Source organism: Neofelis nebulosa, chromosome 7, assembly GCF_028018385.1.
Source record: "Neofelis nebulosa isolate mNeoNeb1 chromosome 7, mNeoNeb1.pri, whole genome shotgun sequence".
NCBI classification, from domain to species: Eukaryota; Metazoa; Chordata; class Mammalia; order Carnivora; family Felidae; genus Neofelis; species Neofelis nebulosa.
The window spans coordinates 125,069,531-125,095,618 of NC_080788.1; the positions used below are offsets into that span (position 1 = coordinate 125,069,531).

Here is a 26,088-nt window from a genome sequence, read left to right on the forward strand (position 1 = left end):
CTTTCCAAGCTCAGAATAAATAACTTAAAAGAAAATTATTACTCCAATGTTTTTACCTTATGAAAGTTTTTTAAATGGCACCCAAAGAAGTGCTGTGTAATAGTTTTATCAGTTGTAACTTATAAGCACTCAAACCAATAGTTGATAAGAGTGTGGGTTTTAGAGTGTGCTTGGAGAAATTAGATCCCACCTTGGGACAATCTTCCCAGTATGTCCATTCTTGTTTCCTTACAAAAGAGAGATAATTATAGGCTGCACCCCAGCTGACTGTTGTGAGATGATACATATAAAACTTAGCACTATGTCTGGCATAGAATAAGCCCTCTGTAAAATGTTATCTACCATTATTGTTATAAAGTATGGAAATAGAATATAATAGTTTAAGTGACAGATGTATGTTTAAGCTTCAGCTCAAAAACAATAAAATGTCGCTTCACAATTCTTACAATGGACACTTATTCCAGATATAAACAGTGCTATTTATGGGCAAATTGGCCAAACTAGTCTAGTTCACAATAGTGGGATTGTAGCAGAGCCTATAATACGCACACTATATTGAATGGTATGTTTAACATTTATTGTGGTGTTCATATATGTTGTCCCAAATTCTTCTGTTCTTTGTCACCACTGCTACACCTCCATTTGATCCACATCTGTCTCCTTTAGAATGGAAGCTCCCACCAGTTAGAAATTACATGTGTATAATCTGTTCTGTATGACATGGCACTTATGTACTTTTCCAAAATTGATGGGAGGATATATTTTGACATATCAGTCTGTGATGATCTAATGAAACATCATGGAACACTTAAAGTCTTTGCAAAAGGAAAAGAATTGATAATATATAAGAATTTACAGATAAATTATTAATATGGAATGAAGCCAAAATAACACAGGAAAAAAAGTAAAATGATTTAAATAGGCCTGGACTTGTTAGGTAATGTTCCCCTAAGAATGGAGTATGAAGAAGAAAAGTCAATGAATCATTAGTAATTCATATACTACATTTTTTTCTAAGGTGTTCAAAACAAGTTGTCTATTGTAATGATACTTTCCTTGGAATCTGATGTGTTTCTCAATTCTTGCAGTGATGGATGTTTCATGTATCTAGGTGTGAGAAATCCTATCTTGTATTACCAAAAGAGTTTGTGATGCTTTGAGGGCAGGACAGCAGAATTTCTGACTCCAAGGACATTTCACTACCCACTAAACCACCCTATGCCATGAGCTCCAAGAGAGAACAATTGTTCAGTCTGGTACATTGAGGGAATAATCTGTCCTTAGCACTGGAGGCTGAGCGCAGCAATGAATAAAAGACAAAACCAGTTCTGCAATATAAATGACACTTTCCATTAATGCAAGTGGATCCAAATGAACTAATTTCATTCAATAGTACTTTTATATTCTGTAGCTATATGGGCTTGGATACAAATTGTAATGTCAGTCTGTCAGGAGAGTGGACTGCGGTGCATAATTACAAGTTCTTGTTCAGCACTTCAGGAGCTAATCAGAGCAAGGATGTGAATCTGTAATTTGCAAATGTGCAAAGACAGAGGTTACTGGGCACTAATGGCTCTGCGGATAACATTCTTGCCACCAAATCATAGGACTATGGGTGCAAGTTCTACAAGATAATTTGACCGCCTGTTTAGCCGTTTTATTATGAGAAACCTATCCTGCAGGCAGCACCTAGGGGTATTTTTAATTTAATGTTGCTTAATAATACAAAATATCATTCAGTCAATAAATTAATATTTACATTCCAAGGTGCTATATATAATCATAAAGTGATAAATAGAGCAAATTAAATATAAAAATACAACACATACAGTTTATTTCCTCACGAAAGCTGGTTCTAAACAACCATTTACTTCATAGGACTAAATCAGGAGAGATTAAACAAGGGATTGATAAAAAGAAAATATATATATGTAATTATGTATAGGATGTGTGTGTTTTATTTTTTCTCCTTTATTTTTCATTCTTCTAACATTCCTCCCTCAAATCTTCAAATAATTTGTTTTCTTTCTCCAACAATTCCATCCAGTCCCATTCTTGCATAAGTGGAGAAACCAAGCAGCATGTTGGAGTACAGTGGTGGCTTAAAATGTAAGCCTTTCTCTAAAAGATTCTACAACTTTACTGTCCTATCAGTTAATTCCATGGAAAGTCAAATGATTTCTGCTCATTGTTTTGCTCAGTTTAGGACTGCAAAAATAACATCATTGTCTCTGCCTCCCTCCTCCCATTATTATCTGATTGTGAGCTAAAGTAGTTGTAAATAAATACCTAGAACATCTCCATCAGTTTCTTTGGCATTAATAATCCTTGAAACCTAAACTTATTTCTTATGTAGAGAGAGATGCTCTATGTGGGACACTCTGTTGATGCTACATTTTGATCATTCCCAACTGTAAAAAAATAGGAATCGCCACCTGTTTCACTGCTTTCAAGTTGAATGGTTTTACCTTGGGTGCTGAAGCAAGAAGGACCCATAGCTTACAATTACCTTTCCAAGTAATTGCAAGAGCTCAGCCTAACAGAATTTTCAGATAATGTGGGTTCTGCTTTCTGCTGAAGAATGGAAGATCTGTCTTGTTTTGCAGTGAAAGGACTCTCTTCAGAAAGTTTGGAATGATGCCTTTTATGTCACTGGTTCTCTGTAGGGGGCGGTGTGTTGGAGTGCAAAGAATAGGTGCTTTCCATATTTGCATATTTGCAGGTTTAGATCTTAGTTCTGCAGTGGACTCATTGTGGACCCGAGAAAAAATTATTTAACCCCCTCAGCCTTTGTTTCCTCATTTACAAAGAAAGAGAGATGAAAATGCCTGGGGCAGAGCACTCTAGGACTGAGGGAGATAGATGAAAACACCCAGCACATGTTGTCCTGCCTACAGCGTGGGTTCCCAGAGCAACAGGCTCTTAGAATGAGCTTAGCAGGCAGGGAGTGTTCAGAGATGAATGCATGTGAAAGGGAGAGGAAGGCAGCGACGTGGGGCAGAGGGGGAAAGTGAACTGCCCCGGGCACAAGGGCAGCCTTAGCCAACCTCAGAAGGAGCTCTGGAGCTAGGATAGCCCTTGGGAGTTCTCCTCTGTTGGGCTGAGAAGGCCAGGCTCTGTGACTCCTGCAATGATCAGTCCCCATATATGGACTGTTCCAGGAAAGGGGGCAGTGATCTTGGGCAAGAAGGGCCACCGAAACTGAGGCTGACCTGGAAGAGGCATACAGCTGCAGACCATCTGCTGACAGCATTCCCAGGAGGTGGGGCAACCAGGCTTTCGTTTAAGGAAGATGGTACATCACAGTACCTACATAGCCCCTAATAATAAGGGCTAGTTTCTTATATGTGCTTACTATCCATACTCTGTTTCTCCTCTTCCTATCCATTTTCTTCTTCATCTCCTTCTTCTCCTCCTCCTATGTCTTCCTTCTTCTCTTCCTCTTCTTTGGGTTTGTTTGTTGTACTTTACAGAATTAAACCTCTATATAAAAAGAATCTTTTTCCCTTTCAGAGTACCTTGAGGTGTTCCAAGTATGAAAAACAAGGGCTCTTCTCCCATTAATGGATAATGACACTTTGACAGATACGTGAGCAATTCTGCATTGATTCACCGGGAAAACTACGGCAGAGTGCAGTTCACATTGTTTAGCCTGGCATAAAATACCTATGTTGTCTAAAGAGGCTTCTTCCTTCCCTTCTGAGGGATTCGTGTGTTTAAATCAAGGGAGACTAACTCAAAACACATTTATGCAAAGGGAAGTCTGGCTAAGAGTAAAAGGTGGACTCACAGGGAAAGTGCCTTGTAGACTATGACCTTTCAAGCTAAACTGTCCCTAGAGAAAGAGAGACCTATTTGAATTTACAGAACATTTTAGAACTCCACTGAGCCCAGCCTCTGGCTCTTTTCCTCCAAGGCACTACAAAACTTAGGTCTTTGCACATCAATTAAGTCCTAGCACTCCCTCTATTGAAGGTTGGTTTTGGTGAGGAGGCTAAACTAGCTGGCCTGACCCAAATGGCCTAAGAAGAGCTGGAGTACTTACTACAGGAAGCAAATGGCAATAATCCTTTGGGGTCAGAGGGCCTCCAGTTAGTAGAGTTAATGCTGCCTGTTCTCCAGGTGACCTCAATCACTGCCCTGGGCGGATTGAAAGGAGATAGTGGACAGGTGCCCTCTAGTCACACAAGAGTTTGTAAATATGTTTTAAAAATCCGATTGGCACTGTCTGCTCGGCTAACAAGAGTATTGGGAGAGCAAAAAGGTGTGAGAGACTGGATGGACAGATGTGTTTGCATCTTGGGTGATGTTGCATTCATATAATTCTGTCTAGTTTGTTTCTTAAATTTGTTCCTAAAATTTTTGAATACATAATAACATGGTTGCCGGAGGCAAAAAAAAAAAAAAACAAAAAACAGTGCTTCTTCCCATTTCTGTCTTCTGCTCAAGAAACCAACCAGTTATTGGTTTTGCATGCTTCCAGAGTTTTCTTATATATCTGCAAACAAATACAAGCCTCTATTCTCATCAGGCCCCTCTTAAACAAATAGCATACTGTATATACAACTCTGCATATTGTTTTTCTCAATTAATACATCTTAGGTGTCTTTTTATATCAGTACATTGAGAACTTCCTCATCCTTTCTTTTTTTATAGCTTTGTTATATTCCATTGTATGAACATGCCAAATTTATTTAACCATGCCTCTGTTGTTGGCTATTACAGACAATACTGCCCTTGATCTTCTTTGTGCCTGTTGTTATGCATGTTTAGGGATATCTACCCGTAGGATACATTCTCAAAAGTGGAACTATTAGGTTAGGGAGCATATGCATTTGTAACTTCAATAGATCTTGCCAAAATGCCCTTGATAAGCAATGTACAAACCCACAGCTTGTCCTCAATGAATAGAAGTGTTTTCTCATACTTACTGACAGAGTGTGTTGTCAAACTTAGGAATTTTCCAAAATGGTATGTGAAAAATTGCATTTCTCTGCAGTATAATTTTCTTTCTCTTATTCTTGGTGAGGTTGCGTGTTTTTTTAATATGGTTGAGTCATTTTCAGATCTTTTCATGAATTGTGCATTGATATATGTTTGTCCACTTTTGTATTTGGTTTTCTGGTTTTGTTTTTTAATTGATTTTTTTTAATTGTTTTTAATTGTTTTCTACTTTCTACTAGAATAACTCTCTGTGATGGGCTCTCTCCCCCAGTTTTTTGTTTGCCTTTTGATTTTGTCTTTTGTCTTTTGTCTTGTGATTTTGCTTATAGCCTTGAGTTTTTGGTTTTCATCAAGTGGGATTATCAAATTTGTTGTTTATATTGTCTATATTTTGAAACTTAGAAAAGAGGCTTCTCATATTCTAGGATTTTAAAGTAATTCTCATATTTTCTTTAGACACTACTATGTGTTTGGTATTTTTATATTATTTTTTTAACACATGTGGTCTTTATCCCTGTGTAGGGTATGAAATGTTAATCCAAATTTATGTACTTTTTCCACATGGTTTCCAGTTATCCCAATAACAATGTTTATATAGGCCATTGTTTCCCATTTAAGCCACTCTTATGACATTCTAAGTTCTCAAATGTTGGGGGTCTATTTCCAGACTTTTATTCTATGTTGGTTTGTCTGTCCATGTGCATTTTTAAATTGCTGAGTCTATGTAATAAATTTCAAAATCAAGGAGGGCTAGTTCTTCCTTACTACTCTTACCTTTCAGAGTGTTTTTACTTTCCCCTTTTTTTAAATATATAAACTTTAGAATCAGCTTCTTCATTTAACCAAGGGTATGTGTGTATATGTATACGTATACATATATGCCATATAAGACAAATAAAAACATTATGTTTTTACATTGTGATAAGGTTAATTTATAAATTAAAGAGAATTATAATTTTTATCACCTTTATGAGTCTTTCTGTTCAAGGACATGATATGTCCATTTCTTTTGCTTAAATTTCAGTTTATGCCCTTTATATAAATCTCACATTTTGTTGTTAGCTTTATTCCTAAAAGTTTTTTTTCTTCTTTATGCATAATTATAAATGAGTCTTGTCTTTCATTACCTCTACTAATGAGCTGTTTGTATATATGAAGGCCATGGATTAAAGCATCCTAATTTTGTTCTCTGCCGCCTTACACAATTTTGTTGATAATAATTGTTTTTTCCATTTGTTCCTTTTGAGAACTCCATGTATTCAGTCTCATCATCTGCAAATAATTTAATTGCTCTCTTTCTGGTTTTTATATATCCAGTATCTCTTATTTAATTGCATTGGCTGATAATCCAATACAATTAATAATGGTATTGTAATTTCCTTAACTTTGTTCCTGACCTTAGTAAGAGTGATTCTGATGTTTCTCTAACAATCATGAGGCCAACTTTTGGAAATATATACCCATAGTTTCCTAACATTGAATTTTCTAGTCCTTGAATTCTCAAATGAAATCCCATTAGTCTTGAGTTTTATTTATAATAAATTTATAATGTGGGGCTGGATTCTTCTTGCTAACTATTATTATTTGTTCTTCTTATACTCTCTTTTACAATTTATTTAACATTAGAATTCTCTATCCTTTAAAGTCATGGAATGATTTTTCTGTGAAATTTTTGGGCCTAATGCTTTCTTTTTCTGAATGAGGCTCAAGTCAGACTTTTCTAATCTATGAAAATGGATGTTTTTATTTTGTCTCTTTTTAAAACTTGTTTTAGTCATTTACCTCTTCCTAGAATATTTTCTCTTCTTCCCTTTTCAAATGTATTTGTACAATGTTAAGACTATATTCTTCTCCTTCTCAGTGTTTACTTCCTAATTATCATTTTTAACTGTAGTTATCTATAATTTTCTTTTTATAATAATATGATAATATAATGTTTCACCCTAATTTTTTTCAAAACAAACTTAAAATATTGATTTTCCACTTAACGTATATCCTAACTTACTCAATACAACTTTACAATTATATTCCTTTATGGTTTTCTTAAATATAGTTTGTTGTTTAAAAAATAGTGTCAAATATTTAATTGTTTTAATTTTATTATTTCCTCCTATTGATATAAATATTTAAGGCTATAGATTTTTCTCTAAGCACTGCTTTTACTATTTCCCATAGGTTATGATATGCAGTGCTTTTATAGTATTGTTTTTCTAGTCAACCTGTAAATTTGGTTTGTATTTCATTTAACACAGGAGTTGTGAGAGTATCAAGACTCCCTATTGGAATTGGCTTATTTTTCTGATTTTGCTGTTAATACCTAGTTATTACAGTGTGATCAGAAAATGTGGACTATGCTATTTCTCCTTTTTTGGAAAGGAGAAATTAGTTTCCATTTTGGACAATATATGGTTACATTTTTGATTGACATGTGGATTCTTGAAAAGAAAGTATAGTCTTTATTTTCAATGCATAAAGCTTGAAATGCATTATTTGATATACCTTATTAATTGTGTGAATTATATCATTTTTTAGTACTTCATCTGTCATTGAAGACACAGCTGGCTAAAAGTGCCCTTCTGCTGGTTGTTTACAGGGTATTTCTCCTGCTAACTTCTGAATTTTCAGAATGTTATATAATTATGTTGTTTGGTTCACAAATGGTTGTGATTCTGATGTCTTTATTTTGAACTGCAACTTTTAGCATTTCAAAACATACTATCTTTTCTCAATTAATGGGTGTTTTAAATCTGAATACCACTGTTTCTGATTTTAAGATCCCTAACCAATGAATTTTGTTTTCCTTCTCCTGACATACATTGCTCCATCCTTTTATCTTCATTCTTTCTGAAACAGTTATTTTTAAAAGATCTCTTGTTCCCAGAATAGAGTTGGACCTGTTTCGTGATCTAATGTGAAAGTCTTCATCTTTTAATAGGTAAATTAAGTCATATATCTAATGATGTGGCAAGAAATATTTGACCCAGGTCCTCTCATGTTATTTTCTCATGTATTTTCTCTTTTTCTTCGAGTTTTGTCTGCTTGTTTGTTTTAATTATGTGCTCTGGTGTGTGTGTGTGTGTGTGTGTGTGTGTGTGTGTGTGTGTGTGTGTTTGCTATTTAAAGGAGTTTGGGGGCACCTAACTGGCTCAGTTGGAAGAGCATCTGACTTTTGATCTAAAGGTCATGAGTTCAAGCCCCACGTTGGGCACAGAGCCTACTTAATAATAAATAAGTAAAGAAATAAAGAAATAAGGAGTTTGTATTTTCTCCCAGCTAACCAGTTTTACAACTAAAGCATTATATAATATTTTTAGTGTTGTATATGTTTAAACTAGAGCTTCTCATCCAGTGTATGACAAGTCTTAGTGCAGTTGGACAAGCCTCTGGCCATGAATAGTCTTGTCTGCTTCCCTCAGTCCCTGTGAGTATATAATTTTCTTGTAGAGCTATCATTTGAAAAGTATCAGGAAGCATTGCTTTAATGAATATGCATTAGCTCCCTACTATGAGCAGTGAATCATAATCTTTCTTAGTGTTAATATAGAAAAAAATATGCATTTATTTCCATTAATTGAGATGAAGCCTTTTTATGTTCTCCTTTGACTCCTGTCAATCTGAGAATTTGCTCTACTTCCTACCTTTTATCCTCTCTCAAATATTTTTAGTAATATTTTTTCTGTATTGTCAGGGCATATGTGACTCTCATTCTGGTCTGTCACATGTCCCCATTATATTAGATAGAGTTCTTCAGGGACTCTAGTCTGTGCTTACCTCATCTATTGTCATGCTTTCCCTAGTCATGTTTTATTGACTAAATTTGTTCCCTTGTAGTTTCCTCAATATCCCCAGTGTTCTTGTATGTTAAGTACGTTTGTCTGTAGACTTTATACTTAAGCATAGTTTGGCTGGGTATAAAATGTGGAAGACATATTAGAGATATTTCTGAAAATTGATTAATACAGTCCTAGTGATCCAGAGAAGCCTTCTTTGAAGAGTCAATATCTGTGTTTATTTTTTACTAGATGGATTTCAGGAAAATACAGACAGAGAACATGGTTCCAGGCAGAAGCAATGGAGGTGAAAAAGAATATAAAGCTTTTATGGAAGATTGTAGATAACCACAACATAGCAGAAAAACAGATCTGTCCAAGTTGACCCTGGATAGGTAGGAGAAGATTGATACTGAAGGATTTACTACACCAAGGGTCTAAACTTCTTCTAGGAGGACACAGGAAAGCCACTGAATGGTATGAGGCAAGAGAAGCACATATGGTTAGAATTGCTCAGTTTAAGGGAGGGTTATAGAGGAGTCTGTGAGTTTTGCCTTCCTTGCAGCCTGTGGGTTCTAACCTGTGCTCTTGCAGTACAGACTCAGAAATCCCATCTTTCACAAACCAGTCCACTGATAGCTTCCTTCCCTCATCACTCCTGCCAACCTCACTAGCAGTCTGGTGACTTTTGTACAGGGAAGTGAATAAAGCTATCCAGTAATAATGTAGTTCTTTCATGCTACAGCTGTATTTCTAACTACTTTCCTAGGTAGCAGTAAATAGAAAGAATTAAGGATATCTTAATCATGATTTTTAACAATAAAAAGATACTGGCTCTTCTGAAAAAGGAAAAAAGGCATTATAGTTCTTAGGTACATATTCCTACACTGCTGTAATCTGTGAACTCTTTTTCTTCCAAGAATGTCACATGAAAACCTTCACAAATGCAGTTGATATTCACTATAGTTCTAAAACATTTTCTTTCCCAGATGCTGTATTGGGAGCTCTCTGCTATCTCACTGGTTTCCAGCTAGTTTTGGAGATCTACCATACTTCACCCATGCTAAAGCTGCCAGAGTTAGCTAGCTTCAGCTAGAGCATGCTTTTTTATTAAACATTATTTTAAAACTATCTTGCCAAATTCCACGTATTGCTCTTTTATCTTCAGTCAGCTGTATGCAAAACATGTTGTCTTTATAGACAAATTTACATTGTGTCATAGAAACGGTGACCATCAGACAACCAACTGGAGTCTCAGTTCTTTCTTGTTGCTTGCTTGCTTTCCTTTCTAGCTGAATAGCATTATTGGCCACTTCTAAAGGAAACTGGATTGTGGGATTTCCATTGGAGACTGGGGATGGAAACAAAATCATGTTCACAGTGTGAGAACTTGTTAGACCCACATTAGTTAAACTCTGCAATTAATATTTTTTTTCTGATGTCTTCCATTTCCTTAATGCAATTTTCAGGTATGCACATGGTTTTTAATCCCCTCAATATACCTCTTCTCAGTGAGTACAAAATAAAAATATATTGCAGACTAATAGTCAAGAATTTCTTCATTCTCATGTTGAGAGCTGTTACCTAAAGGAGCAAGGCTTTAATAGAGTCTCAGCTTGACTCTTGCCATGTTTGCATACAAAATAGATAAGGCAGGTTTTGTTTTGGAAGATGTTAATTGATTTTGTCCACCATGCTGTCTAACGAGCCAATTCCCTGAAAATGTACTGATGGGGAAAAAAAATCTGTTCCAATTACTATTTAACTAAAATGCCTCCCTTCCACCTCTATTAAAGAAAAAATGACATTCACTTCTCACGACTTTTGTGATTGACAGCTGATGCTACACATGGACAGCCCTGCTGTCAGTTGGCATTTGAAGAATTTCTTTATTGTTGCCAAAATGGAAAAGAGAGAGAGAGAGAGAGAGAGAGAGAGAGAGAGAGAGAGAGAGATTAAAGAACCATCAGAATTCAAAGCCCTAGCATTTGGTAAATCCTTTTAACATGACTTAGGTAATGAAGGATAGAGGAAGAGTTGGGATTTCAGGGCCTTAGAGGGCTGGGTAAATTTTCAAATCACAGGAATATATTTTAGACTGGAATAAGTTAATAGCCAAACTATGTTCCTTCAGATTTTAAGGGAGCTGGTTGCTAAGGGAGCTTCTTCTGTTTCTACCGCCATTGCTAATACTAAGACTGGGTGGAAGCCTTCACTGACTAGCTGCACATCTAAATTATTGGTAAGGAGAATGTCTTGGACACAACTGTCCTGCAGATGAGAGTTTGAGTCTTACTTGTGTTGCCTAAGGCCCTCCACAAACAAAGGCAAAGATCTAAGAAGGATAACAGGGCATGATGTTTCCAGTAGAACTTGGCAGTGGACATCCTTTTGAGTTTAGAGTTGAAGAAGGAAATGGCAGGTGGGAGCATGGACAAGGAGTCAACCTCATTTTGGTTGTCTTTTCCTTTAAATTTCTAAGAGAAGTAGTAAAGCACAAGGCCCCCTCTCCTGCACCCATAATTGACCCCCAGTGAATGTGTCTTATACTGATAGCCAGAAGTCAAAGTAGAAAATTTTCTGAGTGAGCCTTATTTCTTTAGGCAGGGGGTAAATATGTTGAGGCATGAAAGTTCCATTTTACATTTTCATGATTTATTTCCCTGGTACCTAAAATAGTTCTGGACCAAAATTTTGATTGATGATAAAGGAATGAAAGCTTATACTTATGATTAAACCAACAAAAAATTATTCTGATGAGAATATTATAAAAATAGATCCCAACATAAATAGGCCTCTAGGATATCATTTTGAGTGTTTTCAGGCAATATTTTTAAGGGCCATCTAACAAGTATTCTCTTTCTTTAGATGTGAACTCAATTGGTGTTGGGTCTAGTGTAAGACTTATAAAATGCCACTTCTCATTCCCTACTTACATGGGGTGGTCCACATCTCCAGCCCATGAACAGAGATTCCTAGGATTGGCATGTTGTTTAATGAGTCCTACTTCATCCTACGTGAAACTAAACACTCCAGAAACTTATTTTTCTCCTTAGCTGCAAATCTATTAATGTTGGCAGCCATAAAATAAACGCAGCCACAGGCAACCCCCATGAATGAATCCGTCAGCTCAGTCTAAAATATGCCCTTTCCATATTCTTACAGGCTCTTCCAGGTCAACTTTTAAGTGTTCTGGTTAGAGGGTGTGATGCTCATTTTCCTTTGAGCATTGCACTTGATTTGTGAAGTGGGGAGAAGGGGTAGTGTTGACTGCTAGATTACCATCATTAACATTAAGTTTTATTGCCTTAAATCTCCCTCTTATGCACATTACAAATGTTTTAAGTCCACTTAATGCTAGGAAAAGGTGCTAGGTTGACAGACGTATATTATTATCATCTTGGGCAGGGAAGAGTACAAGCTTATTAGGAGCTTTCTACCTTTCTAATTGAGCAGATTTCTCAAAAGGAAGTTCTGGATTATGCAAAATCAGAAAATGAGTTGAACATATTATGAGTGGGTTGGAAAGAGACAAAGAGTCTGGATATTGTGAGAAAGAAAATGATAACAAAGGAAGTAAGCTTGCAGAAGCTTCTCTGACCTAAGCTTAGGTCATACCCCTGAAGTAGCAAGTTATTTTGGCTCCATATAAAGAAGACAACGGGTCTTTGCTGAAAAACACATATTAGCCCTGTTAGTCCATGAGATCTATTAATCCAGTTCATGATTAAAAAAAGAATTCAGATTCTTCAAACTGTTCATTTTTTGTTCTATTATCATAAATCTCCTCTAGCCCTAAGAAATTTTCTCCTGATCACATACTCGTTAGAATTGAAGAAGGGGTTATCATCCCCATGGTAAATTTACTTATTCCTCCAATTCAATCAGCATCAAATATTTATTAGGGACCTGCAATGTGCCAGATACTGAGCTAGGCACTTGATTTGCACAGATATAAATCCTGCTGTCCTGGAGTTTAGACACTAATGAAGAAAAGAGGTAATAAACAAGGCAATAAATGCATGTAACAATGTACAGCTAAGAATGCTAGGAAAGAAACAAATATAGTAGATATTTATCGAATTCTAAATGCAAGCATTCTACTACAGCTACTAGTGTGTGGTGCACAAAATGCAAAAGAAAAGCCTATGTGAGGGAAAGTAAAACCATTCAAAATTAAGCAACAGTTTAAAACAACGAAACAAAAACTAGGGATACCACAAGAAAGTACCCAGTTAATTATCCAGTAAGTACTAATAAGATAACTACTTTAGAATTTGAGGAATGTAAAGTGCTTCTGGTTTGGGATGGTGGTTAGAGAAGGATGGGAAGCTGATCTCAAAAAATGAAGAGATTATGAATGGAAAGTGGTCTTTCAAGCAGAAGGAATGGCATGGGGAAACCACTGGGAGGAGGAAAGCTTAAAAATACTAGGCTGTTGTGAACAGTTATGTAATTAGGGAAAGTAAAAGATACTATCATAAAAGGCTGGGTTTCAATTCCTTTTAGTTTACCAGATTAGAAGGATTTAAAAGTAGTAGCCATGGTGGTGGTGGTAGTTACACCAGTGGTTCTAATAGTAAAAGATAAAACTTATCATTAGCAGCAGTAGATTCCATATGTTGCTGCTGGGCTTAGAAATTACTAAATTCCCTGATAGGAAATTGGGGAAAACATATCAAGAGCTTTTAAACTGTGAATTTAAAGAAACAATTCCACTTTAAGGTATTTATCCAATGGAAATAATCATGAACGTAAACAAAGATTTAGCTACTGGGATTCTGATTGTTGTTTCTCATGAAGCATACATTTTTAAGAAGAATTGACTAGCGTAGATATTCCTCACAGTTGGACTGGATAATGGTTGTGTGAGAGCTATAGAGTGGTAAAATTAAAAGTTCTGGTATTATAGGGGTGCCTGGGTGGCTCAGTCGGTTAAGCGGCCAACTTCGGCCCAGGTCATGATCTTGCAGTCCGTCAGTTCGAGCCCCATGTCGGGCTCTGTGCTGACAGCTCAGAGCCTGGAGCGTGTTTCAGATTCTGTGTCTCCCTCTCTCTGACCCTCCCCCGTTCATGCTCTGTCTCTCTCTGTCTCAAAAATAAATAAACGTTAAAAAAAATTCTAAAAAACAGTTCTGGTATTATAAATATACATCATGTACTTCATATAATTTACAAAAACATATTTACTACTTTAAGCTAACATTTTATTACATTGGCAGATGTTTATAAAATATGGAGCAAAAAGTAGAGCAATTTATAAAAGATTCTATTTAGTCACATCTGTGAATATAACTGCATCAGAAAAACACTGGAAGGATGTATATTCACATGAAGAATGATGATGGGATCACAGGTGATTTTGATTCCTTAGTATTTCCTAAAATTTGTACAGCAAAAATGTAGTGCTGACAACTTTTAATAAATTTAGAAAAACAAAAACAAAAGGCAAACAAAAGGACTAAAAGACATTACAGATAGACCTTGTTAAACATGATGTGCCTTTGTGTGTTGGGAAAAAATAGATGATTGTTGTTTCCTTTTTCAGCTAAATGTGACATAATAAACCCTTTCAGCAAAAACTGAGCATGACGTAATGAAAACAGTATGAGTTGGTATTACAACAGACCTTGGTTTTGTTCCCAGCTTCACTCTTCCTTAGCTGTCTCATTCTGAACAAGCTGTTTAATGTATGTGAGCCTCAGTCTTCTCTTCAGAAAGCTGAGAATGGGGATTTGTGTATTAAGTGGCTAGTCCAGCACCAACATCAGAGGATTATCCTCAATGTTCATAGGAAAGGAGAAAATATGGCTAGGTCATGTAGTTAATGCAGTATTAAAATACCTGGCCCTACCACAAAACTGCAATTTTCCAATTATCCAGGTACAAATAAACTTTAAATCTCAAAAAAGAAGATGTAGTGTAAATATATATAATGGAATACTACTTATCAATGAAAAAGAATGAAATCTTGCCATTTGCATCAACCTGGATGGAACTAGGGCCTTTTATGCTAAGCGAAATAAATCAGTCAGACAAAGACAGATAGAGGATTTTACTCATATGTGGAATCTCTAAAACACAACAGATAAACATAGGGGAAAGGAAGGAAAAAATAAGATAAAACAGAGAGGGAGGCAAACCATAAGAGACTCTTAAATACAGAGAAAAAACTGAGGGTTGCTGGAGGGGTGGTAGGTGGGGGAAGAGGTTAAGTGGATGATGGGACATGTTTTGGCAGGAGCACTGGGCGCCATATGTAAAAGATGAATCACTGGATTCTACCTCTGAAGCCAAGACTACAATGTATGTTAACTAACTTGATTAAAATAAAATAAAATAAAATAAAATAAAATAAAATAAAATAAAATAAAATATATCAAACATAAAAAATATAAATTCAGTTAGATTTTACTAAAAAAAAAAAAATTAAGTTCTCCCTCTAAAATGTTTTTGGTATGAGATCATGACCTGAGCCCAAGTCAGCCACCCACCCGACTGAGCCAACCACGTGCCCCTTAAAGCCCATAAACATTTGCCCTGATTTGCACCTCCCCCTGTAATCCTTCGCTCATAGAATTTAGGTTACTAGGAGACTGGTATGGGAGAAGCTGAAGAATTCATATCAAATTAAAAATGAGGGTTAAGGTTGCCTGAGTGGCTCCGTTGGTTGAGCATCCAGCTCTTGATTTTGGCTCAGGTCATGACTCTGGGATTGAGCCCTGTGTTGGACTCCATGCTGAGCATGGAGCCTACTTAAGAGTCCCTCTCTGTCTCTCTCCCTCTTTCCCTCTCCCCAGTCCCTCTCTCTCAAATTAAAAAAAAAAAAGAATTGGGGTGCCTGGGTGGCTCAGTTGGTTAAGTATCTGACTTCATCTCAGGTCATGATCTCGCAGTCCGTGAGTTCGAGCCCCGAGACGGGCTCTGGGCTGATGGCTCGAAGCCTGGAGCCTGCTTCCGATTCTGTGTTTCCCTCTCTCTCTGCTCCTCCCCTGTTCATGCTCTGTCTCTCTCTGTCTCAAAAATAAATAAACATTTTTAAAAAATTAAAAAAAAAAAAAGAAAAGAAAATGAGGGTTTAGATCTAAAACCAAAACCAGCCCTCTATGAAATTTTACACAGGATTATTTTATTTAAGTTGCCATTAAAAAAAATTTTTTTTATATATTCTTGTAGTGTGTACATGTGCGGGGTGGGGGAAGCTGGTGTACAGGCATGAATAACATAAAGGAACTGGTAAAATGAGGCTTCAGCATTCCCTTCAGGTGGCTCTTGGACAAAGAATGGGAAGGAAATGTTTTTTCCATACTTTGTTCATATGGATAATGTAGCTTCCTCTCTCTGCTTGTTTTTTTGGCTCTCCATATTTGGATTTAAAGAAAAAGAAGTATGTGCTTGCCTTTCTTCCCTCTCTCCCTCTCCTTGAATGTACTGTCCAAATTTTAGCTGTGATTAAAGGAAAGAAATGAGGGAGGCAAAACTAGTATGAAACCAAGGAAGGGGAAGAAATAGGATTGTCCATTCTTCTTGTACAGTTAGCTGTTTTCTACCAGTGAACAAAGTAATTTTTTGTCAGGATTCTCTTCAGAAGGGAAACTGGGACTTCTAGATATAAATCACCAAACTATCTCCCCTGCTCATTTTTTTTCTCAAAATTAATGGAAAATATGGAAACAACATAAAGATGGCCGTCTAAAATGAGTGGTCCTTAAATTTGCTCTGTTTATCTCACAGAAACTTGAAGAAATAGTTTCATTAAAGTTTTCTATCTCTGGGCCCCATTTCTTCTTATCTTCTATAGAAATGTTGCACTGTCCTAACTTATGCATTGAGAACATAGATAAGAATTCAACCCTCCAGTTCCATTTATTGCAATTGTATTTAAATACACAGCTTAATGAGCTGTACTCAGCCTCCCTCCCAATCCTCTTTGAAGTGGCAAAGTCCCATTGCATCAATTCAGCTAATTTTATGCTCATAGCCTGCTTTTTGAGCTTTGTAGAAACCAAGGGTATGACTGCTCCATATTATCTTTTAAGTCCAAATACTTGGTCCAAAGGAGCATTTTGTTCGATGGAATACATAGAATTAGTTGCCTTGGATTTAAGCTTCAATTAATACATTCAATCATCTTTCACCAAATTTACCTTGCAAAATTAATTCAAGTCAGCTCAAGGAAGGATAGGACATTGAGATATACCTCTAAATAACAGAACAACATTGTATGTTATAATGTCTAGGTAGGGAAAGTGTAAGTAGGCATAGTGTTGTGAGAATTTTAGAGTATGCTAATTTTATAAAAATGCTTCTGGGAAAAGTAAAATATTGATGACATTTTGCAGAAAATGCTACATTGAGGTTTAATACATACCAATAAGGTCAAAGAAAAAGCAATATGAATGCAGGATTATGAAAATGATAGGGTTGTGTTTATCTGGGGCATGACCTTTATAGATCAGTAAAATTACCAAGGATGTCTCACTCTAACTTAGAGATGGTTTCAGACTATGATATGTAGTCTGATACCTTTCCTCAACCTCAGTAACTAGATTTATTTATCCTATGATATTTTGTACTTAGTGTGCCCCTGTCGAGTCTCTGTTGGCTTGAGATACGATTTGCTAAGAACAAAGCATCAGAAGTTACTAAGATATCAGATGGTAATGTATCTTCTAAAACTTGAGAGTACTCTGATCAAATGGGGAAGAAATTGTGCACACCAGTTTTCCATGTGTTTTCTGAGTTCTTTGGCCTGTACAGTTGTAGCAAATTTTGATCAATGAACTGTGATCAGGGGTGAAATGTTTCCCTTCTAGGCTGAGGTTTAGAGTCCTTTACATCGATCCTCCGCCTCTCTCTTTCTTGTCATCTCTTTAGGCTTTAGAGATCGTGTGTTCTAGAGGGTCCTACATAAGGTACAGGCATGGCACCAATCCATATTAGCATTTACATGAGCAAGAAATAAATGTGTGTGGGGAGGGGGCTAAACTACAGATTCGTTTGTTACTACGGCACAGCATCACTTATCCTAAACCTTCCAAGAAGGTTTCTACTGATACTGAAATTTGATCATATAAATAGACCATTAATTGTAATATTTAAGTTATAAAACAACTACTTTACTCTGAAAGGAAAACGGGAACTATTGCACTTCTCTTTCTTGGAGTCCTAGGCTTCATGACTTGGACTTTCATGAAAGCCTCTAAAGCCAGAACTTCCTAAACAGGATACATCAGCATGAGATACCGTGTGTTATGGCTTCAGTCCCCTCAGCCTATGATGGTCCTGCCAGAATCTCTAAATGATGAGGTAATCATCATTTTTGAGCAGCCTTGTCTGTTTACCCCAGTGTGTTATGTGAGTATTATCATTTTTTCTATATGCTGTTTTGTGAAAAAATACAGAAACACCATGAATCTAGGGTCAGATTTAACAATGCGACTATCTCTACATTTCAGGTCTTATTTTCTTTCTTTTTCCTTTTTTTTTCCTTTTTTTTATTTAAAAGTTTATTTATTTTTGAGAGAGAGATAATGTACGTGAGTTCGGAAGAGCAGAGAGGGGAGAGCATTCCAAGCAGGCTCAGTGCTGTCAGCATGGGCCCAACACTGAGCTAGAACTCATGAACCCTGAATTCATGACCTGAATCAAAATCAAGAGTCGGATGCTTAACCAACTGAGACACCCAGGACCCCCCCCATCTTATTTTCTTATACCTATTGTACCCATTTCTTTACCCTCCCCCATGTCCTCTCCCAAGTGTGCTATTAATTTCACAGAAATTTGAGAAGGAACTGTGAAATGTTTGGCACTGTTAAAAAATAAATATTTGTTGAATTAATAAATGAGTATTCAAGGCACTTCTGTATACCTCAAAATTTCTTGCTTTGGGAGACTGCATCTATTAATAGGGGGAGAGTTTCCTAGCAACCCTCAAAATCTTACCAGTTAGGAACCACCATTCTAGTCCTGAATTTTTATCATAAAAAAGAGAAAACCTACAACTGAATTCTACTGAAGTATGCAATGTCCCAATTTGGTTTGCCCAGTGTTTTTCTGTGTATCACAAGAAACTAGATGATAATATTGCTTATATTTATCAAGTGCTCACTATATGCTATGCATGATGTTATATATTTTACATACATTAGCTTATTTTCTTCTCAAACCTTTATGAGATAGATATTGTTATTATCCCCATTAATTTTTTTCTGGTCTTATTGAGAAATATCGATATACATCACTGTATAAGCTTAAAGTATACAGCATGATGGTTTGATTTACATAACTGTGAGGTGATTACTACAATAGGTTTAGTTAACATCCATCATCTCATATATTTAGAACAGAAAGGAAAAAAAATTCTCCTTGTGATGAAAACTCTCAGGATCTACTCTCAAAAACTTTCATATGTATCATATAGCAGAGTTAATGACAGTCATCATATTTTATGTTACACCCCTAGTACTTAACTTGTAATTTAGATTTTATATCTTTTCATCATCTTCCTCCAGTTTTCCCTCCCTACCTCCCACCTCTGGTAACCACAGATCTATGAGTTTGTTGGTTTGTTTTGTTTTCTTTTGTTTTAATTAGATTTCACACAAAAATGAGATCATATATTATTATCCTTGTCTAACTTACCTCACTTAACATCATGCCTTCAAGGTCCATCCATGTTGATGCAAATTGTAGGATTTTCTCATTATTTATGGGTGAATAATATTCTATTATCTATATATATACACACATACACACACAAATATATATTTAAATACACACACACACTCTCTATAACTTCTTTATCCATCAGTGCACATATAGGTTGTTTCCATGTCTTGGCTATTATAAATAATGCTGTTATGAACATAGGAGTACAGATACCTTTTTAAATTAGTGTTGTTGTTTTTTTTCCTTTGGAATTATTTCCACAAGTGGAATTGGTGATTCATACAGTAACTATTTTTAATTTTTTCAGAAACTGCCATACTGTTCCCCACAGTGGCTGTACCAATTTACATTCCCGCCGACAGTGCACAGGGGTCCCCTCTTCTCTACATCCGTGCCAGTATTTTCTAACTCTTGGCTTTTTAATGATGGCCATTCTAACCCATGAGGTGATATCACATCCTGGTTTTCATTTGCATTTCTCTCATGACTAGTGATGGTTATTATCTCCATTTTACAGAGGAGAAAGCTGAGAGAAATAAACTTAAGGAGTTTGCTCATGATTGCATACCTAGGAAGGAGTAGAGCTCATATTAAAAGAAGAAGTCCAACCTCTAGACTCTTAACCAGTATGCTGTGCGGCCTCGTAATGGTAAAGTTCCCAGCCTGATATCTTTGTTTCATTCAGTGTAAACTGTCATGGTGTACCCTTGTGCTGAAAGTCACTTCAAAGGGAAGCAGCTTTATGACTACCAACAATTATGAGGAAGAGGTGTGATTTTGAGTTTTAAGAGCTCATCTTAGTTCAGCTTAAATCTCCTGTTTGATAGTGAAAATTATGCTGTTATCCACTAAAAGAACATCTATTGTGTCACCACCTCTTTAATTTGAGAAGTGATTTCACATTCATGTAAGAGTATTTTGGCATCTGGAAAACAGTAAAAATCCTCCCAGCACATCTAGTGTTCTGTCCAAACAAAAAAATTGTCATATTTGTTATCTTTGGTGAGGTTCAAAATATGTAAACTTCTTCATTTTGTTGTATCCCAGTAATAATTGCAATTATTAATAGTTAAACAATGTGTCCATTCTATGAAAAACTGATAATGACCACACATGTTAAAAGTGGCAAAAGAGTGGATAAATAATCAGTCTGTTCTAATTAGCCAGAGCTGGAGAAACAACTAAAGTAAAAATCCTCAGCTTACTTAATGCTTTATAGTAATTAATAGTAATTGATAACAACTTATAGCAATTAAAATCTAATACATGCATGTAATTTGCAAATGTGCCCCTTACTTTGTACATATGTTTTTTTTTTTTTTCTCTAAGGGAAAAGTCCAGAATTGGGGACTCTTGGGTTCTTCTTCTTTTCATCCTTTTCTATCTTCTACTGAGAAAATTTTAAAGGGTCTCACAGTGTTATGTTGTTCCTGGAAGAGAGGTTAGAGATCATTGTAGTACCCTGGCATCATATTATAGATGAAAAGTTTGAAGTTTAGAGAAGTCCACTGACTTTTTCAAGTCCCCTTTCAGGCCATGGCATGAATTTCTATTGGCATAGTTGGGTCAGCTGAGCAATTTGTGGCCAGGACTGAGACATAATGTTGTACAGAATATGGAACTTTTGTATAAATAACTACTTTTGGCTGCTTCATTATAAGGGAGCCTGGGGTTCAAGGGCTCTAAGATTTATAATCACATAAAATTACTGAATTAAAAGAGGTTTTATGTTTAAAATGCCCAACACTTCATTTGTTATTCGTTCTATGGATACTGTGTCTGCTCTATGCTAGACACTATATCTATAGAATAAATAAATGAATGTTCAAACTCAGCCCCTCTAAACTCTGTTTGAACTCTTTGAATGACACAGAGCTCAGAACTTTGCATGGCTTTTTATGTTCGCTCTGTAAAATGAAACTCTCCTAGGGGAACCTGTGTGAATTCAATTCAGAGTTTAAAAACACAGATTTATGGAAGAGCCCCAAATCAATCAAAAGCATGGCTATGCTTAAAAAAAAAAAAACCAGCAGCAACAAGAAAAGAAAACCATGAAAAGACCCTGCCTGCCAAGAATAGCTTGTTAGCATTTGAAAACACTGAGATATAAGTGTATAATGGAAATGTGGCAATGATCATTTGGGCAAAAACACAATTTGCATAAGAATGAATCAGGAAATGTCCCGGAACACCAGAAAGATGAAAAATCTGGGTCCTGTCTGGCATGTTCACATTGCCGAACATACACCACACCATGAATCTTCCTGTGGTCAGACACCCTAGAAGAAACATTGATCCCTTTCTAGACATTGATAATAGAGATACACCATGACAGGTAATCTTACATTTAAAGGAAGAATATAATATATAGCTATGAAAACTGTCAAAAATATTTCCTAGAGCTATTTTGGAGATCTGTTTTATTCTTTCATCCCCCAATCTGAAATTCATTAAAGTGAAGAATGCCCCTTAAATTATACTCTGCTATACCCTGGAGGAACACCTGAAAAGTTAATAATAAACCCTTGAGATTAGGCAAGTGAAGAGGAAAGAATTATGAAATAAAACAAAGCAAAGAAATCGTGTAAACAAATTAATTAATTGTCTGGAAGTGAAAAGCACGTTTGTAATTTTGCCCTTGTCAAAGGAAAATTGGAGTTCATTACGCTCACTGACTGATTTAAAAGCTCCTTGCACAGCATCACTGAGAGAGTGAGTGTGCTGGTGTGCGAAGCATGGCTCGTTTGCAGCGTCAATTAAAATAGAAATTCATTATTGAAATCTCCAGAGTAAAGGTGAAGGCTTTATGCTTTGGGGATGGGAAGAAATATTTTTTTGCCTATTTTTAGTTTTCCCCCTCCTCTTCTGAATTGATTTTGGAGACATTTATTTTGGCTTTCTACTACTAGGTATTACACCATTTTTGTGATAAATCATGTTATTATCTGTCACACATTGAGCACATTCTATATGCCAGTGACTTTATATATCTTATCATCTTTAATCCTCAGAGCAATCAGGTGGTAAAAGGTCTCAGTATCACTTGAGACAATTGAAGTTCAAGGAGGTAGATTTGAATAGCTGGCAAGCGGTGACACCAAGGGTTTAAGAGTAGCTCTGCTGACTCAGAAGCTCCTGGTCTCTCCAGAACATCATAAAAACTTCTTCTAAGGCAGCTCTACTGTGCTGAGTTAGGGGTGTCAGTATAACAAGGTCATTAAAAGTATGTCATATGCATCCAGAATGGGTATTACACATTCAGTTTTATGTTGGTGTGTTATCAACAGCCCCATGGGATCACATGTGGAGTAGGATATATGCAGCACAGTTGTCCACTGCAGATGGTGACCCTTGAACTCCCTCATTGAGCAGGAGCTCAACTACCCTGTGCTTAAATATGCTTTATGAGAGGATTACGTGTTTTGGTGTTGTGACAATTACTCTTGTAACAAATTCAAACAGTCTCTCCAGTCTTGTGGTAATTTTTTATGTTCTCCTATTTTAGTTCACATACCCTGACATGGGTATAACATGCTTAAAAAAGGATCACTTTCAAGGGTGAAGAAACCAGCAACAGTGTTCTGAACAACAGAAATTGTGAGCCATTCATTCATACAGCCCACATTATAAGCTGAGCACTATACATATAAATCTTAAAGAGATAAATGGCATGGTCTCCACCCTAAAGATGTTACAGTCTAGGTAGGTTGACAAACAGATAAATCAGGGCTACAATACAGTATAAAAACAGCCAGGATAAAAGAAAGTACAGGCTCTTATGGAAACATAAGGGAGGTCATGTAAATTAAATTGGGGGAAGTCCAAGAAGTCTTTTCAGAAGAGATGACATTTGGAGTGAGTTATAAAGACAAATAGGAGTTAAAAAGACAAGCAAGGCTTGTCCAGGCTGAGTGATAAGCATGGGCAAAGAGAGTGGTTCTGCAAGCTGGGGAAGGGATATATTGGTTTTTTATGGCTCTTGTAACAAATGACCACAAACTTGTAGCTTAAAACAAAGAAACTTATTTTCTCAAGGTTCCAGAGGTTGTACATATGAAATCAAACTGTCAGCAAGTTGGTTCCTGCTAGAGATTCTGAGCGAGAATCCCTTCCATGTCTCTCTTCCAGTTTCTGGTGGTTGGTAGACACATCATTCCCATCTCTGCATCCATCTTTCTCCTCTGTGTTTCTCCTCTTCTGTGTCTTCTGTTCTTCTTATAAGAACACTGTTTCTTGGAATTAGGGCCCAACTACATAATCCATATGATGTCATCTGAAGATCCTTAATTATATCCTCAAAGACCCTTTCCAAATAAGGTCACATTCCTATGTTCCAGGTGGGCATATATTTTGGGGGGCCACCCTTCAACCCACTATAAGTGATAAACATAAATTAGTAATCTGATGAAGAAAGAGGCATGGCCAAGTCCTGCAGACTTTCGTGTATGTGGAAAGGAATGGGGCTTTATCATGAAAGACATAGGAAGCCATTGGAATTTCAACGATGGAATTGGCATATCTCTGGAAAATAATTATACACTTAATGCCTCCAACCAAAGACCATCAGGAACCCACCTGTAGTTGATTAAGTTGTGTTAATACTGGTTACAGAGAGGGAGAACACATACCATGAGGGACTATAGCATCTCATCTATAGTGTATTAGAAAAAAACTAATATAGGATTTGGACTTCAATTGGATGATTTGGGGGAGAGTCTAAGGAAGCCTGGTTTGCTCTAGATTGGATGCTGTCAGAAAGCAAGGGCAATTCCAAAAGTGGGTATCTTGGTAAATCTTACCTGTAGGGAGAGCAGACTAGAGTAGGGATAAAGTTGTAATTGGTAAAGAGAGGTAGAAGTCACTAGCCAAGAGCGAAATGTTTGGTATTTTGTGAGTGAAGCAGTAACTTTGTTTTCATCTGTGAGTAGACAAAATTAAGATGTAGCCTTGTTTTGCCTCACTTTATCATGGTCTCAGAGTGACCCTGTCTGTGACTGGTGTTCTGTGGCATTGTTCATGTCTAATAGGAGAATAACACTGTCTAGCTGTGGGTGCCAGGTCAAGTTCCAGACATCAGGAGCTGCTCTTTGTTTTTTTGTTCTCTCAATTCCAAACTATAAAAACAACCTTGCCTAAAATTCCAGCAGTGGTAATGAAGTACGTCAACCCAAGCATTCATACTGTCCCTTAAAAGCTATAATAAAGGTCACAAAATTTTCTGGAAAGAACACTCTGCCTTTGCTTATGTGAGTGTCCTTCAGACTTAATTTACTTCCAATCCACCAGTTGGACAGCATCTATTTTAAAGACAGGAGGAGCTAACTTAAAGGCTCCTTGACTGGTGTACTCTTTTATCTAACAACTGTGATAGCATTTCCTTCAACGTCTCTGTGTGGACTAACCCAATCATGTCCCTGTGAGAAGGACCCTGAAGTCCTCTTTATAAGCCCTCTCTTTTCCTTTCCCTGGGGTGCTCCATCTATTTGAGTGGAAGAAGTAAGTCAAATGTAGTTTTATTTAATGAAAAATAAACAAGGGAAAGGACCCCAAACACTCTCTCGGCAAAGGTCCCTTCAGAACATACAGCCTTCACTGTTAGAGATGTATCTTTTTAAAAGAAGACAGAAATAGGAAAGGGCCACAGAAGGGCAGGGATAGCCAGCAAAACTATACAGCAGATTTCTCTATGAGGGAAGATGAAAAAGGCAAGTATCTTTTTTAGTCCAGCAAGAAAAACTCTATGATATGATGTGTATAGCTGGTGCCCCTAGAAATGATAAAGAAGAGGCTTTCCATTTTCTCCTTGAGAGTATGTGGGGGAGAGGGCTCTCTAAAATTAAGACAGAGACAATCAGGGCCACCTGGGTGGCTCGGCCGGTTAAGTGTCTGACTTCAGCTCAGGTCATGATCTCACGATCTGTGAGTTCAAGCCCCTTGTCAGGCTCTGTGCCAACAGCTCAGAGCCTGGAGCCTGCTTCAGAGCCTGTGTCTCCCTCTCTCTATGCCATTCCCCTACTTGCACTCTCTCTCAAAACTAAAGTAAAAAAAAGCATTAAAAAAAGACATTCAGTTGAAAGGACATATTTTTCCCCTCTAACAGATAATTAGCCTGTGATACTGGCTTCTGTAGATTCTTATCAAGACAAATTGTTCAGCATGGTGAGTTTGGCAGATATCATTCACACATGTAAACAATGGGATATCCTCCATAAACACAAGCCAGTTAGCATCTTCTCAGGCATCACCTGATTGCCAGTTCAGGCCAAGAAGAAATTATTCCTTTATCTTCATTTGTAATGTTACTCATCAGATGCAACATGGGGATTTGACACCTTTAGTGACATATTCCACCATCCTGTTAAATTGATCAGAAGTCCAATTACATGCAATATATTCTCACATTGAAATCCAATGCCTGTTTCCCAAGGGAAGAGATGGTTAGTGAGGCTTCCCAATGTCCCCCAAGCTCCAGGTAGGCTTGTTAATCCTTGGCGTTCCCTGACAGAGAGATGGATGTGTTAACAGTTTCTGGGTCCTGTAGCTTCCCCTTGTGGAGATTCCAGTGGGCCATATGTGCTCCTTGGGTATCAGGGTGACGGGGCTTGCACTGGCTGTGACTGATGGCACAAGCTAGAGAGTTGCCTGCATTTGACAGGACATAGTTGGCACAGGCCACCTTAGACCTTGAAAACTTGGAGCTGAT

At 36.8% G+C, this 26,088-nt stretch overlaps 1 protein-coding gene across 37 annotated transcripts in view; it reads left to right on the plus strand.

Annotated features, from left to right (window-relative positions):
* NRXN3 (neurexin 3) overlaps window positions 1-26,088 on the plus strand; it is a 1,582,316-nt gene that overhangs the window by 1,251,854 nt on the left and 304,374 nt on the right. The gene's annotated exons all lie outside the window — the stretch shown is intronic.